The sequence below is a fragment of the Candoia aspera genome, chromosome 1, assembly GCF_035149785.1.
Source record: "Candoia aspera isolate rCanAsp1 chromosome 1, rCanAsp1.hap2, whole genome shotgun sequence".
NCBI lineage: Eukaryota > Metazoa > Chordata > Lepidosauria > Squamata > Boidae > Candoia > Candoia aspera.
In genome coordinates, this window is record NC_086153.1 from 218,025,160 (window position 1) to 218,040,380 (window position 15,221).

The 15,221-nt window shown below is 40.1% G+C and overlaps 1 protein-coding gene across 3 annotated transcripts in view; it reads left to right on the top strand.

The window, feature by feature from the left end:
- Window positions 1-15,221, top strand: part of MYLK (myosin light chain kinase) — a 392,661-nt gene that overhangs the window by 156,817 nt on the left and 220,623 nt on the right. For 2 of the 3 annotated variants that reach the window (XM_063288774.1, XM_063288777.1), the window contains exon 1: window positions 14,096-14,277. The exons of the other annotated variant lie outside the window; for it this stretch is intronic. The gene's annotated coding sequence lies outside the window, so the exon portion shown is untranslated. Of the gene's footprint in view, window positions 1-14,095; window positions 14,278-15,221 lie in introns of those variants that run through there. 3 annotated transcript variants of the gene reach the window in all.

Consider the following 15,221-nt stretch of genomic DNA (forward strand, 5'->3'; position numbering starts at 1 on the left):
AAGATGAGTGGGAGTTCCTAAAAAAAATCCAAACACTATTTTTTAGGCACTATTCCAAACAATTCCAGTTAAAAAAAGGAACATAAGACAGCAGAAGAAGTCATGGATGAATGAAGAGGAAAGAGAGGGATAGCCACAAAGAGAAGAAGAATATAGGTAAGGCATTGGGAACTGTAGAGGAAGCACTAAAAACCAAAGCTCAGAATGAGCTGAGGTTGGTGAAGAATACCAAGAACAAAAGCAGAACGGGAGCAAGGGGGGCAAATGATGAAATGTGTGCAAGCACAGACACTTTGGGTCCTCTACTGCTGCACACAAATACATAAGGGTTATTGCCTGTGGTGTGATGTTATAACACAAGTTTTGTCATTCTACAAAAACTCTGGATTCAATGGTTGCCTTTGACAAAATTAGCTTCTTCAGATATGTTCAGAATAAAAGGAAGAGACGATAATCAGTATACCAGCTACTCAGTGAAGATGGCAAAATCCAAATCAGTAGCAAAGAAAAGGCAGAGCTATGCTACTATTTTGTTGGAGTCTTCTCCAACAAGGGTATGCGTTCCACAAAGAAACTGTGAAGAGCAGGCTGAAAGAATTGAAACTTAAACTGACAGAAATGTGATCATGGGATGTTTATTTTGAATGAGTTTAAATCTGTAAAGCCACATAAACTGTAGCTTTAAAACTAACTGAAAAAAAGTCTGATTATTTAACTGAACCTTTCTGAACCTTTGAGAAATCCTGGAGAATGGGGAAACTACCAAAGAAATGGTGAGTAAATGTTGCCCATATTTCAAAAATGGAAAAAAGAGGATCTAGTGATTCACAGACCAGATTCCTGCACTGAACAGGGGGCTGGACTCAGTGGTGTTTAAATGGTCTCTTCCAACTCTGTGATCTAACTTAGCCTCTGGAGGACATTTATGGTCCAGTGTGTCATACAGATGTAGGGAATTGGGTTATTTTACTAACCACGATTCAGTTAACCATACATAAATTAAGTTGTGCAAACACAACTGTTAAGTGAACTTTTTACCCAAAAGAGCTAATATCAAAAGAACTTGCACAAAGACATTAGCCAAGTAAAAGCTAAAAAGCAATGATACCATGTAGAGGAAGTTTTTTTTTCCACCTTACTTATGCACTTAAGCACTTTAACGTGAGCTGGTGGTAAGTGTTGAAATAAGTAAGGAAAGTAAGGATTGCACCAAAGAGGAGATAGAGCTAAATTCTCCTGTAGGCTTGAATACGTAACAACAGGTTGCTCAGACTGGAGGATTAATTAACAGTTCATTTTTTATTTTGCCTAGTATTAGACAGAGCCTAGAACAGGTTTAGCATATTGTATTGATACAGTACAGATTCAGCTTCTGTGGCTACTAAGGACTCTGTTAGCTTTGCTTTGGATCTATGGAGACTGCTTCACTTCTACCAAATAAACTCTTCCAAGTTCTGAATTCACAGTCCTGAAGCTGTTTATTTTGACCAGGAGATGGGGAAAGTTTTGCTCTTAGAGGCTGCACTTCCCTTCTCATTTTTCCCCCACCTCTGAGAGCTGGAGAGGGTTATAGGGCTGATATTTTCAGAGTGGGGGAGGGTGGGGTTCGTCTGTGTGTTTGCACAAATTCAGTATGTGAAGCCTCCCAAAGGGTTACTTCCCCTATTTAACCCCTCCCCAAAGAAACAAAACTGTGCCACCCAAAACATTAGATATTGCTGGTTAATTTTGTCACTTGGTGATGAGGACTGAAAAAATGGGTTTGGGAGCAGAGGCTTTAGACTAGTGTTTTTCAAACTTGGCAGCTTTAAGATGTGTGGACTTCGACTCCCAGAATTCCCCAGCCAGCATGAAGCCCACACATCTTAAAGTTGCCAAGTTTGAAAAACGCTCCTTTAGACAGACTGGTCACACTAAGTTCTGCTGAACTCGGTGATGCTTATTTGTGTATGGCTCTAAAAATGACTGAGGCAGATGCCCCATCGGATATTCCATTGACCAAATCTGAATTATATTGCAAGAAAACAGTCCCCCAAGCATCTGAAGCCTACATGTGTCTCAGCTCACTTCCTGGCAGCAGTGGATGCTACTAAAGAATATTAAAGCCACAAATCCACATATTTTCTGTTGATTTGTCTTAAATATAAACTGAGTAGTTCTGGCTGATGAAGGATAATGGTTTAGTGGCTCCTATATGAAATGGTGTAATTCTGAGAATAATCTGGCCGAATTTAAAAAAAAAAAGATTCCGATTGAACCCAAGCAGTAGAGATGATTAGTGTTCTGTTTTTAAAAAAAAAAAAAAAAGATCCCAAAGGTTCTCCATTTAGCAGTTCTCCATCCTCAGTAAACAACAGGTCATCTTGGAATAGCAACAAACCTGATTGTTAGAAAAAGCAGCATAAGCACCTGCACAGGAAAATTACTGGCTCTCCCTTCCCAACCTCAACAATCTGTTTTCCTCTGCTTCCAAGTATGGACTAGCTCCCAGCATTTTATCACTGTGTCCCAGTCCATGGCTCTAATTTTTTAGGTATGTGAACTAAAGCAATAACAGCTATATTCAAAACCTGGCAGTCTTGCTCTTGGCAGGAGCAAATCTACAAAGCTACTATTATTATCACTGTCATGACTGAAGCTTGCAGAGCTCAACCCATGCAAAGTGTTGAAATGCAAATTTTTGTGGCTGACAAGTTATAGATAGTCCTGGCAAGTGATTAGTCCCTCAACCCCCAACATTCTTTGGGCCTGAGGTTCTAAAGAACATTTTTGTACCAAAATTGGAACCTTTGCAGACTCTTTCTCAATCTTGCGACAGACAATGGATTTTCCAAATGAGGCTATTATTGCATCACCCCTCTTATTCATAGAATTTTACAATGAGTTCAGTCTACTTCATCCTCCATTTGTTCCTTTCCTGTCTCTTTTCAGAGAAAATCAATTAAAGAGATGAAGAATAGCTGCACCATGATCCCTGAATGTAATGCTAGGAGTCTTCCATCTGGAAATAACCCACAAGTGCTGGCTAAGGAAAGAAGGAGACTTAAGGCCCAGCAACACTTGAAATTAAACATGGATTTGAAAAGGGGTTCTTAATTTTGGGAGGAAAGTGATCACGTGATAAGAGGTAAGTAAACTGGTGGCATTCTCACAGCCTGCTCAGCTGAACAATTCAGTTAATGTCAGCACATTGCATTATTATTCTATCATGCTCATCTTTTCATTCAGATTTCCAGTTGGCCATGTTGTCTAGATTCAAAAGGAATAATTTTGTGGGTTTGAAAACTGGACATCACCATTTTTCACAAGTTTGGATTCTGGTGTTCCCTACTCCTGTTGGAAGACCTGAAACAGCAGGTTAGGGACAGATCATCATGGAGAATATCTGTCTATATGGTCGCTAAAAGTTGACAACAACTTGATGGCACATAATCCATTAGTCTGTTGATAGCTGTTCCGGGTCTAGATGACAAGTGTACTGCAAGCCTCTGTTAGACTTGCATATCATCTGAGGGTGGGGGTATAAAGAGGAGTGTATAAGTTCCTTAACTCCCCACCAAGTGTATCATACAAAAGTAGGCAATATATAGCAATCTCTCCTCCTTTTCTTCCGCTGTGTAGTAGAGACTGGAAAAGAGCAAGAGAAATGGAACCCCCCCCCCAAAAAAAAATTGTTAGAAAGCCCTTGGAACTTCCTGAACTCCTGCACCTCTCATGAATTATTCTGTTTCCAGGGTAAAGTATGGAAGACTAATGGGAAATCTGCCACCTTGCTTGGACTCCCCAGGACAGGACTGGTCCTTGATCATCCAGTGAATGAAGATAATGGATTAATTAAGGATAAGTTTGGATAAAAATGGTGCAATGTGCTAAATAAATGCAACTTGGGGAGAAAAGTTATTCTGTCCCACCCTCCTAAATAGGCTCCACCTGAGTCTGCCCTTATTTAAAGGCAGCCGCAAGCCCAGACAGGTCATTGGGAACAACTGTCCGTTTACCCAGGCTCCATGTGCCTTGACTCCCGATTGGAAACCTCATGACTTGACTCTGGACTGGCTGACAAACCTTCTACAACCTGGACCTTGGAATTTGCTTGACTACTCTTGTTTTGGACTTGGAACTCTCATAAGGCAAGCTTGCTGGGCTTTTGAGGGCTTGTTTCTCATAGTATGTGTGCATGTGCATTTGTGCTAACACTTCCTTTGCCACCTATTTGTTTGTTTCACAAGTTCTGCAATAAAGTTTGCAACTACCTCCCTGGTGTATTGCATGTGACTGGCCTGGGACAGGACACTAATGAAGGAATGACAGGTGCAAAACAAATTTTACCTGATGCGGAAATAGCAGAACCAGAAATACCGGATAACAAAAAAAATTGTGGATTGCAAGATAGAGAAGGCAGCTTAAACAGAAGTACAAATGACAAGCCAAGAGAATGACCCTGATAAGGACTTTCTACTGGATACACAAAAGAAGTTGGTTAAAGCTTCAAAAATCAAAGTGGAAATACAAATGATAAACCAAGAGAATGACCTGGATAATGAAGTTTTACTGCATTTACAAATGAGGTTTGCTAAAGCCTTGAAGAAGCCTTTGGGATGGGAAAAAGGAAAATTGAAGAGAGACCAAATCCTACAACAACATCTGAATGAATTAAAGATCAATATTGTCAGAAGAAAAATGAAGGAATATAAAGTTGGTTTGTTTGACCAAGGTTAAAATAAGACGTTTCTATAAAGCTCTGGTAACCTTTTATGGACTTTTTGCTGACATAAGGACTGAAAGTTGATGATTTATGGAATTGCATATAGATAAGGGATAGGTTATGGGAAGAAGTGGTATTTGTAACCTTATAGGGGGTGAAGAGTTATCAAATTTGTTTATATTTGTGATGACAATCAAAATTCAGTTTATATATTTTTCTTTTTATCTTTCTTTTTTTCTTTCTTTGCACTTTTTATTCTTTCTATTTCTTTCTCGGAGTTTAGTTTATATTTCCATTTACTACTGTGATAAAAACTTTCAATAAAACTTATGAAAAAAAGATTAAAAAGGCAACTGATATAAGATATTCTAGTATGTAGATTTATAACAATGTCATTTTGAATGTTTTTGGTTCATTTTACAATGCTTATAATTTCTATCTACTTTTTGTTTGTTTTATTTTTCCCTGGCTTTTCTTTTGGTTGTACTTGTAAATCTAATAAACAAAAAAAGAAAAAAGGGAGATTAATGCAGAACAGTTAAATAAATAAAATGAAATAAACGATAACATAAAATAAACAGGTTTGAATAATGCCATGTTTTGCACAGATTTGGAATTGATGTTTGGTTGCTCAATGAAATATGGTGAAGTAAGTAAATAATGTGTGAGAATAAATGGAAAACAGTCAGCACTGAGCAAGGAATAGGATAAGTATGACTGAATACAAAAGTGACTGATCGGTATAAAAGAAGTACAGTGAGGTGGCCTGGTCATGTAGAGAAATTGAATGAGGATCAAATCACAAGGCATCTATAAAGGAAGAGTGAATGGGTTGAGAGAGAGGAAAAACCAAGAAAATTTGTGTGAACGCTGTTGATTAGATCTTCAAAAAGGGAGAAGTTTAAAGAACAAAAGGCCATGTATAAATAGTGGCTAGATACTGTAGGAGTAAGGATGGTTTGCAAGAATAGATATGTATGGAGAAGCATAATGAATGGTTTTGGTATAAACTAATGTATTAATGTATGTATTTCCATTTCTAATTTTTTAATTTCTTTGGCTTACTATTTATTAGCTCCATTTCTGTACTTCGTATAATGTTGCTTACCCCGAAATGGAGTAGCACTGTGATGAATGTGCATGCATGGACTGTATGTATGCTTGTTTAAAAAAAAAGTGATAAAATATTTCCTGCACAGACACTTTTGGATGTTGTTTTTCAAATGAAGAGAAGAAACTAATGGACCCAGTCAGAATGAGATGCAGGCTTTGGCTGTGGAACAAAACAGTCTTGAAGTCAAAGGGAGGCCTCTTCATAATGTTTAAGAGGCTGAAAAGGGAATTCTATGGAACGGGTTTCCCAGCTGAATGAAAGTTATTTTTCTTTCCCAAACAGCCCACACATTTTCATACAAGCACCGCCAAAATGGGGCAAGCTGATTTTTCCATTTTCGCTTCTGTTGCAGCTTGCTTTTAAGTTTAACACAAGGGAGAATTATAGAAGGTCATGCATCAGTCTTATCTGTAATAGAATTTGCTAGTTTTTCAAGGTACTCAGACTGATTTCTTTCTGACACAGTAGGCTTTTCAGTCATAATACAAAGCCATGATTCAGCATTACATTAATGCACCTTTAAGGACTCTGTCTTCCACTAGGATTCCCTCCTTTTCCTGGGCATTTGTATTGAAGCATCTTTTGTTTCTGATTATGTTTTCCAAATGCAACTGTTTTGCAATGGACCCATTAATGAATGCCGCATCTGCTGAGTTTATGCAGTGATCTAGTACATTACTGCTTAATGCTATAATTGCAGAAAATGACAGTGAAATTGAAAACATCTTATGTATTTTATCATTTGTGTTTAGTCTGAGCAGAGATTACTTTAAAAATAAGTCTGGAGACTGCCTTTGTACCTCCAAAACCATGTAGGAAAGCAGTCCACAACAGATCCCAGTTTAGTTTCTTCTCCCCAGTAGATCTAATGAATCCAAAGATTTAGTTTTCTCTCCAGTGATGCTGTTTTCAATTCTGTAGAAGAAAGCAGGCTTTAAAATATAGTGAAAATTGTGGTGCTATTCCCAGTACAGCCCTGTGGATGGGTGGGTGGGTATCATGAATTCCCTGCATTTTCTGCCTAAGGTGAAAGGAGAAGATGAGGAATAGAGGTTCTTCAGCTTTAAAATGAAGCCTTTGGGGAGCAAAGTGAAGGTGGTGTTTGCTTGATTTGGTAGAGTGTTTTCTGGTGCATCGAGATTGTTTGTGTTATTTCTTATATGTTTCAACATTTGTTAGAAAGGTGGAGTATTTGCCACTGATGCCTGGCTACAACTGAGCCCAAATAATGAAAAAAATAAATACATAAACTGTAAGGTATGTGTAATTAGCAAGAGTTAAAATGTTCCTACGCTGGAATGATATAATTTGGTAAGCATAAGGAAACTGCAGTCACTGTCAGTCCTCAGCAAAGCCAACATAAATGTATTTTAGAGTAGAATACGGAAGAAGATACAGTACGAAGAGAACTGAGTGCTGTATATAGCACAAATAAGTAATATGTCACAGTACTGGAATAACGTGCTAATATATACCTTACTGGGCTTTGCATGGACAGTAACAAACCAGGGAAGGAAGGAAGGAATCATGGTGTCCAAAGAACAGGATGGGTGCCAGCTTGAGCCCAAGGGACATTAAAGACATCACCCAGTACTACCCAGACCGTAATCTGGAGTTACTGCTGTAATTTAACCAAGTGGTTAATTTGTTTAAAATATGTGACACCAGTATATGTCAATAGGCTTTCTCAGCTGTTATAGGGATACTTGAAAGTATTTCAACAATTCTATAAATAGAATTCCAGTAGACCACATGGATACAGTTTAACCAATTCTACCATAAATTCCTTCATCCTATTAGAAACAGGGACTATACCTGTTTTTTCCCAGCAAACGTCAGAGATGTGATTGTGCACACTTTCCATACATGCAGCAAGAGAGATGCATATATGGAAATAATCTGTGCAGAGATCTCTGATATGTATTTTCAACAATGCTGCAATGCTTATTTCAGCTGGGTGCCTTATTTGAAACGAATAATATGAATAAGATACACCACTCTGTGCTGGAGCTTTGATTTGTCCTGTACTCTGAATATTATAATAATGCCTAAAACCTAAGTAAAACAGTGTGCCAATTAGTGTCCTATTAAATAGTCCACAAATAGATGTTATTTCTTGATTTCAAAAATGTTCATCCCAATCTTCCTTTAAAAAGCTAATACAACAAATCACAACATTAACTAAATTGTACACACCAGATATTAAAACAAATTATACTAGGGTAGTATTAGTAATAATAATAATTTTTAAAAATTAAATTTTGGCACCCTGGACTCCAAAATGCTTCTGGGTAGGCAATATTTTTGGGCTGATCACCCCACACAACCTCATATAATATACTAATAGCAGAAAGTGGCCATGGACAGAAGAGAAAGTAGTCAAGGGGGAAAACAGGATGCAAATTAAAATTTAATAAATTAAATACAGTATGCCACCTCCAACAGTAGACAACATGAGGCTGCTCAGAAGGTATAGAAGAAAGCTGTCGAAAGACTAAGTAGATAAGTTAATATACCTTCATATATCAATTCCAAAAAAAAAAAGTGTTGCTTTATACAATTTTCATCCAAATTTGGTAGCCAACCATGCCACAGAATTCTGGTGGCAAACTAGGTGGTAAATGAAGAGGGAATTCTCAGGGCAATAGGTTGCAAAGCACTTTGATTTGGATTAAGCCCTATTGAACTGAGACATCTATTAGACCGCCCTGTTATCTGTCCTCCAGCAATTAACATTATTGAGTGCACCAGCTTAGGATGCAATTAGTTGTACTACTAAGTTACATTAATATTAATGTATTATATTAATATTACATTAATATTTATTTAGAAGCCTCTGTAACATTTTTATTTATTTCTATCCTGCCTTTATTATTGTTATAAATAACTCAAGGCAGCAAACATACCAAACACTCCTTCCTCCTCCTATTTTCCCCAAAACAGCAACCCTGTGAGGTGAGTTGGGCTGAGAGAGAGAGACTGGCCCAAGGTCACCCAGCCAGATAAAATCCTTTATAAATTATAAATATTTTATAAATATTGATAAAGGATAAAAACCTTTATCAAACTGCTTGTGTTTTTCATCTTTCCAAATATCATATATTTAACAGAGTTGGGATCAAACCAAGTTTTCTTCCAATTAATGTCAGAGGTAAATACATGCTGGTGGAAGGAAGACCTTCCTGAAGTAGCATGTATACAATACCCTTGGTAATGAAAACATAAATGTATCATAATCACTAGCAAACACATTTGTACTTATTTATTTTATGGGTGGGTAGGTAGGTGTGGTTGTGTGTATACAGAAGTTAATAGCAATGGTGGCATTGTCACTTATGGCTACTGGTAAAAATGACCTTACATTCTTTCTTCTTGGTTTCTATAAAGAACTCTTCAAAGCAGCTACCTCTTCTCCCACTTCCTACTGTTCCTTACCCGTTACAAAGCTTTACTGCAACTAACAGAAGCAGCTCTGCTCCTAATCTTCCAATAACCAGTACTGCATTCTTTATTATTTGACTTCAATCATTTGCTTCCTGACATCGGTAACTTTATCCTGCTTTTTGTTTCCTTAGAAGTTGATTTAAAAGTATTCTCAGAGGGTTGTAGTCCGTAATTTTGGAGAACTCCCCAAGTCTAAACATAGGGTTTGGCCAAAAATGTATCTCAGAAAAAAGTGTGTGCCATTCTCCAGACTCTGCTACCTAAAAATGCCTCTGTAGCAGCTGGTCTGAAAGAGATTTACAGCTTCCAAAACAATGAATGACCAGTTAAGAACAACATCATATATTAAAGTCTATCACCAAGCCCCTACATCCTATGCACTAAATTTTTCAGTAATGAATAAACAACAGAGCCTTGTGGCACCTTAGGGATTAACAGATTTGTAGCAGCACACATTTTAGTGGAAAAGACATCTTCCTTTATCAAATGCATGAAAGCATTCATTACTACAATACTAACACACCTCCTTTCTGGAACTCACTAATAGATTAAATCAGCCAGTCTGGGATCTGTTCTCCTATGTTTCCATTCAAAACTCTGTGGGTAGTTTTGATCGAATAGGGATTCAACCTAGAACTATCATATTACCCTGCTTCTGTGCTCCACTCACTCCCACCCCCCTTTTAGATCTAAAGTTGCCCTCCTGGCCTGGGACTGGACTTCAGATCCTTTAGGAATAAGAATTTAAAACCTATCACTCAATGGTTGTATTCACACATTATCCTAAGTCATAATGTGGCTTTTTTTTTTTTGCTTTGGCTTGCTATGTTGTGTGAACTCAGCCATTCTTGTCTAGGACTTGGCATGTTTTATGATCCCAACCAATTCTCCCCAACCATGGCTTAGAGCCATTTGTGAACCCAATCTAAATCCATCACACGATGCCTCCCTGTAGCACTCTTCCAAACTTTTGGACTGCAGTCCCCATTATCCCCTAGTACTGCTGGCTGGGGTAGTTAAAGTTGTAGTCTTTACTTTTTAGAGAGCAAGAAGTTGGGGAACACTGTCAACCATCACCTTCACTTCACCTTCTATCAGTCCTCTCTGATTGGCTACTTCCATTTCAGCAATAATTATCTACTTCTTATGAAATAGTATTTAGACCAGGGAAATAGGTAGGCCTTATGAATGAATGCACATTAAGACTAAAGTAACAACAAGCATTTGTGCATAATGTATTGCACTAAAGATTCTCTTGAATTAAGCTTAATTTAAGGAGTTAAGCTTAAGCTTAACTTAACTCCTTGTGGTTTCATGAACAAAACCATATCATATTCTTGACAAGAACATGAAATCGGCTTGCTATTGCCTTCTGGGATTTTTAAAAATTTCCTAGTGAAAATTTCCCATTGGACTCCCATCCCTGTAAGATGTAGACATGATCCTTCTTAATTTTTTGAGATCAGCCAATGTCAGCTTAAGGACTGTCACCCAGCTGGATATTTTCTAATAAGGACCTGGTCAAACTTGGAACCTATGCCCCCCCCCCCCTTTCTTAAAGCTCCTTGAAATTGCACCACTGAATTTCAGCATCAAACTACAATGAAAATACAGGAAGATTTTCAATTTTTTCAGCAGCAAAACAAAAAAGAGCATGTGATCTTTTGTTTAGATTTAATATCCCCTTCCAAGAAAACCTTCCTGTCTAACAACATATTAGACTTAAAATGTGGCTAGCAGGTGACTTAGTATGTTTTGATAACACAACCAGGAATGTTCCATTCACACAACCTTTTGAAGGACAATAGAAAGGCTGCTGTTACGTATGATACATGACACTCCACATTATTTTTGTAATTGTCAATAGAGGAGAGAAAGCAGATAGGAGACACGACACGGGTATTTTAAAAACTCAAGTGTACTTTTTATAACAAAGATATTTGTCTTTTCTTTCCTAAGGGCTCAGTCACTTCAAGGTTTTGTAATCTTCACATCAGCCTTTTGAGACAAGTCTAAGATAGATTCAAGATTATTCCTGTGTCTCAGATTGTACAGAAACTAAATTACCTTGATTCAAGATCAACATGTGCAGTACACCTGTAACAAAGAAGAACTGACAGTTTCTGGATTCATAGAGTACACAGATCAACCAATCATACTTTAGCCTAGCATGCTGTGCAAATCCAGCCCATGTGGTTAGTTTATGGTTCAGAGTGTGTGGTACAAGCCAAGATAATAGATTATGTTTAACATAATCATGGGTAAATCATGTGAACATAAACACTACTTTATCAAAGAAGAGATTAACCTCTCCTGAGTTAGTGCTGTTTGCATGAGCTTACAGTAAAGAAATTTGATATGTAAACTCTACTAAAAGAAGATATACTAGTCAGAAGATTCCATCAGTACATGCTACAACTTCTGTGTGCTTAAGGTTTTCAACATTTGTCCTTAGCTATTTTGTCTACTGATGTAATTCACTTGCAAGTTGAGGGAAAATGAAGGGAAGACTGTGCAGATACAGCCACACTTCAATTGTTTTGTGGGAAGACCTTTTTGATGGAATGGGAGCAACACATGGTGACATACTCCTTTTCCTACCCAATTTTATCCTGAAATTTGGATGTAGAAATAAATCCATAATCTTCACTCCAGAAATGAAGTAAATAGCTTGTAAATAGCTCACCTTATAATCAGAACTTCTGTTGATGACCTTTGGCAGAGCTGGGATGGGGTATGTCCACCTTTGTGCTCCTTCATCTCTCATTGGCTTTTGATATTGTCAACCACAGTAACCTTCTGGACCAATTGCAGGGTTTGAGACTGGGAGGCACTGTACTGCAGTGGTTCTTTTCCTTTCTCTGGGTTCAGGTCTAATTGGTGTCAACGGAAGTGTGGGAGAAGGTTCTGTCCACGGCCCCTCACTTGTGGGGTGCCTCACAGCTTAAAGCTCTTCTCCCTTCTGTTTAACATCTACATGAAATCGCTGGGTGAGGTCATCTGTTGGTTCAGGGTCCAGTATCATCAGTATAACAATGATACTCAATTGTACATCTTGACTGAGGCCATCCAGGCAATGCTGTTATGTCCTGACCTAGTGTCTGGAGGCTATTTGGGTCTGGATGAGGAAGAACAGGCCAAGTGGCTGTGGCTGTTTGGGTCCCCAAACTAGCATTTTTTTCTCCTTTGGTTTTAGATGGAGTGGTGCTTCCCCATTTGAGACTAGTGCACCACTTGGGGACACTCTGGTCTCATAACTACTGCTTGAAGAGCAGGTGGCAGCTGTGGCCAGGAAGGCCTTTCCACAGGTCTATCTTGTGTACCAGCTGCGCCCTTCCCTTGAAAAGGAGGCCCTTCAGAGAATCATTCATGCCCTAGTCACCTCATGATTGGACTATTGCAATATACTCTGCATGGGCTGCCCTTGAAGACCACCCAGAAGTTACTGATGGTTCAAAATAGTAGCATGGACAATAATGGGCAAACCTCAATATACCCGTAGATCATCACTGCTCTGCAAGCTGCATTGGTTGCCAGTAGGCTTCTGAGTGCAATTCAAGGGGCCCGTTGTCACCTGTAAAGCCTTTCATGGTATATGGCCTGGTTATTTGAGGGAGACCACCTGTCTCCAGTGGTTTCTGCCTGGCCAGCAAGATCAAGCACAGTAGGGGTGCTCTGGGATCAATTAAACAATGTCATCTAGAGGGACCCCAGAAGTGTGTCTTCTCTGTTGAAGTATCTGCCCTCTAGAATAGCATCTCCTTCCCCCCGCACCCTGCCCACAGAGATTTGCACAGCTCCCACCCTACAAGGTTCCATAAGTCTTTGAAAACGTGGCTTTGCCCTCAAGTCTGGAGTTAGGTTGCTTGTTGTAATGGTATGTGGGAATGACTTTGGGAGACAGGAGGAAACGCTGTAGCTTAGACAATAGTCTGATCAACAAAATCTGAGTCAGAAAGAGGGGAGGGGATGGAGAAAGTGTTTCAGAAGGGACCCTCCCTAGTTTTCAGGAAAATAAAAGGGAGATGAGAGGTACTTTCAGACTTGCAAGACTTACAGTCTGTTACTGTAACCTTACAATAAAGTTAGTGTTAGTACTCATGGTTAGTGCTTCTTGTCTGGACTACCTCAAAGGGCTGACACTTGTTGAGCCCCTATTTTCTTTTTTAATATAATGGATGATTTTGTTCAGTGGTATCCGTCCTTTATTTCTTCCATTTTTTTTGTCCTTTTAACTCTGTAAGTTGCCTGCCAAATCTAGATAGATAGATAGATCCTGTTTGTCCTGGTATAAAGAGACATACACACACGTCAAAATATATCAAAACAGGAACGGGCAAGATTTTGACAGAGGTCACACTTGAAAAAAAGATAGTTGACATGGGGGTGATGCAATGTCCTCAAAGTGAAAGTCTGCTCCCCCACCCCATGGTTCAAAGTTTTACCGTGCGGTGTGAGCTGAGAACTTCGGGTTAAGGGACTAAAGTACAACCTAGTTAGCCCTGGGATCCCGTGTCCTCCCTCACTCCGGAATCTTCAACGTCTGAAGCGACCCCGCGACAGTTGTATAACTGCGAAGGGTTGTTTTTCGCAGCGACTGTTAGCTGCCTCTCCCCCCAGGCCTCGCATTGGTCTCCCTTCCCTCTCTGCAGAGTCAGCCAGCCCATCCGCTCCCGCCTCGAGGCTGACTCTTCCCCTCTCACTGGCTGCAGGTCACCAGCGTTTGTTGTCAAAACTGCGAGCGGCCCGCGCCGGAGTCGGCTGCCTGCCTGCCTTTGCCCCGCCGCCGCATGCACTCGCGCAAAACCCGGCTTCCCGCCTGGGCTCAAACTCCGACAAACATTTCCTAATAAGGCTTCCTAGGTATTAAAACAGCCCACGTTTTCTAAAGGGCAGCCGGGGGAATTAAAGGGGACCGGTGTTTTTGGCTGGTGCCGCTGAGAATCTTCGCGAGCAAAGAGCTTGAAATCCGGCGGGAGTTTCTAACTTGCTTAGCAGCGCAAGAGAGATCGCGGTGAGTGTCTCCCTCCCTCCCTGCCTCCCCCCCCCCCTGCCTCAGACACTGCTTTCTTTTCTCGATTTAACTCTGCTTACTAATTTGCCCGCAATGCCTCGGAGAGATTTGAAAACGATTAAAACAGCAAGATTTGGAAAATGATTAGAAGCGCAAGAGCAGCAGGCTCCTGGAAACGTGTCTCTTTCCATGTTGCAGACCATGTTTACGTGTATGTACGCGCCTGTCCCCACGAGGTCTGCTTAATCATCTAGGGGCATCCAGTGCACACCTAGTTTAGAGTAAGACCCACTGAAACCTGTGGGAATGAATAAAGAAGCGCGGGATTGTGCTGAAGGGCTGCAGTCTTGCAGGGGCGCCTAGAATCCCTTTGGAGTAGGACTTTCTCTGGGGTAAACGTACCTGAGAATCGCTTTTGCAGACTGCATTTTAACTTCCAGCAGCTAATCCTAAAGCAGCTTCTCATCCAAAGATATATTCTCCCGCAATCTTAACTGAAAATAGGAGCTAGGAGACCGTATGCAAACGTGGGCAGGAGGAAGATGGGTGCTGAAGTGACTTCAGCCCTGCAGGCAGCCACCTTCTTACATACCCCTGCGCCTGTCGTGTTTGCTTGGCTTTGTTAGTGGCCCGGTGATGCAAGAGATCAGGAGCGCGACCTGCGGATTACCTCGCAAAGATGGTTTGTGCTTAATAAAGCAGCGAGGGAGAATTAGCCTAACTGGAGGGGAGGGTTTGAAGCCAAGCACTGAAGCGCGGGGGATTGTGGTTGGCGTACCCCGGGCGAAGGAGCACTTCTGTTTTTTTGTTCCTTGGAGCGTCAGCTTTGTTGTCAGAAATCTCTGGATCGAAGGTCAGTGTTCCGCCTCCTCCTTTTTCCTCGCGAAGTGCAACTTATGTTGCGGTTACCATGTTCCCCTCCCGCTCTGAAAGGACCGCCAAGT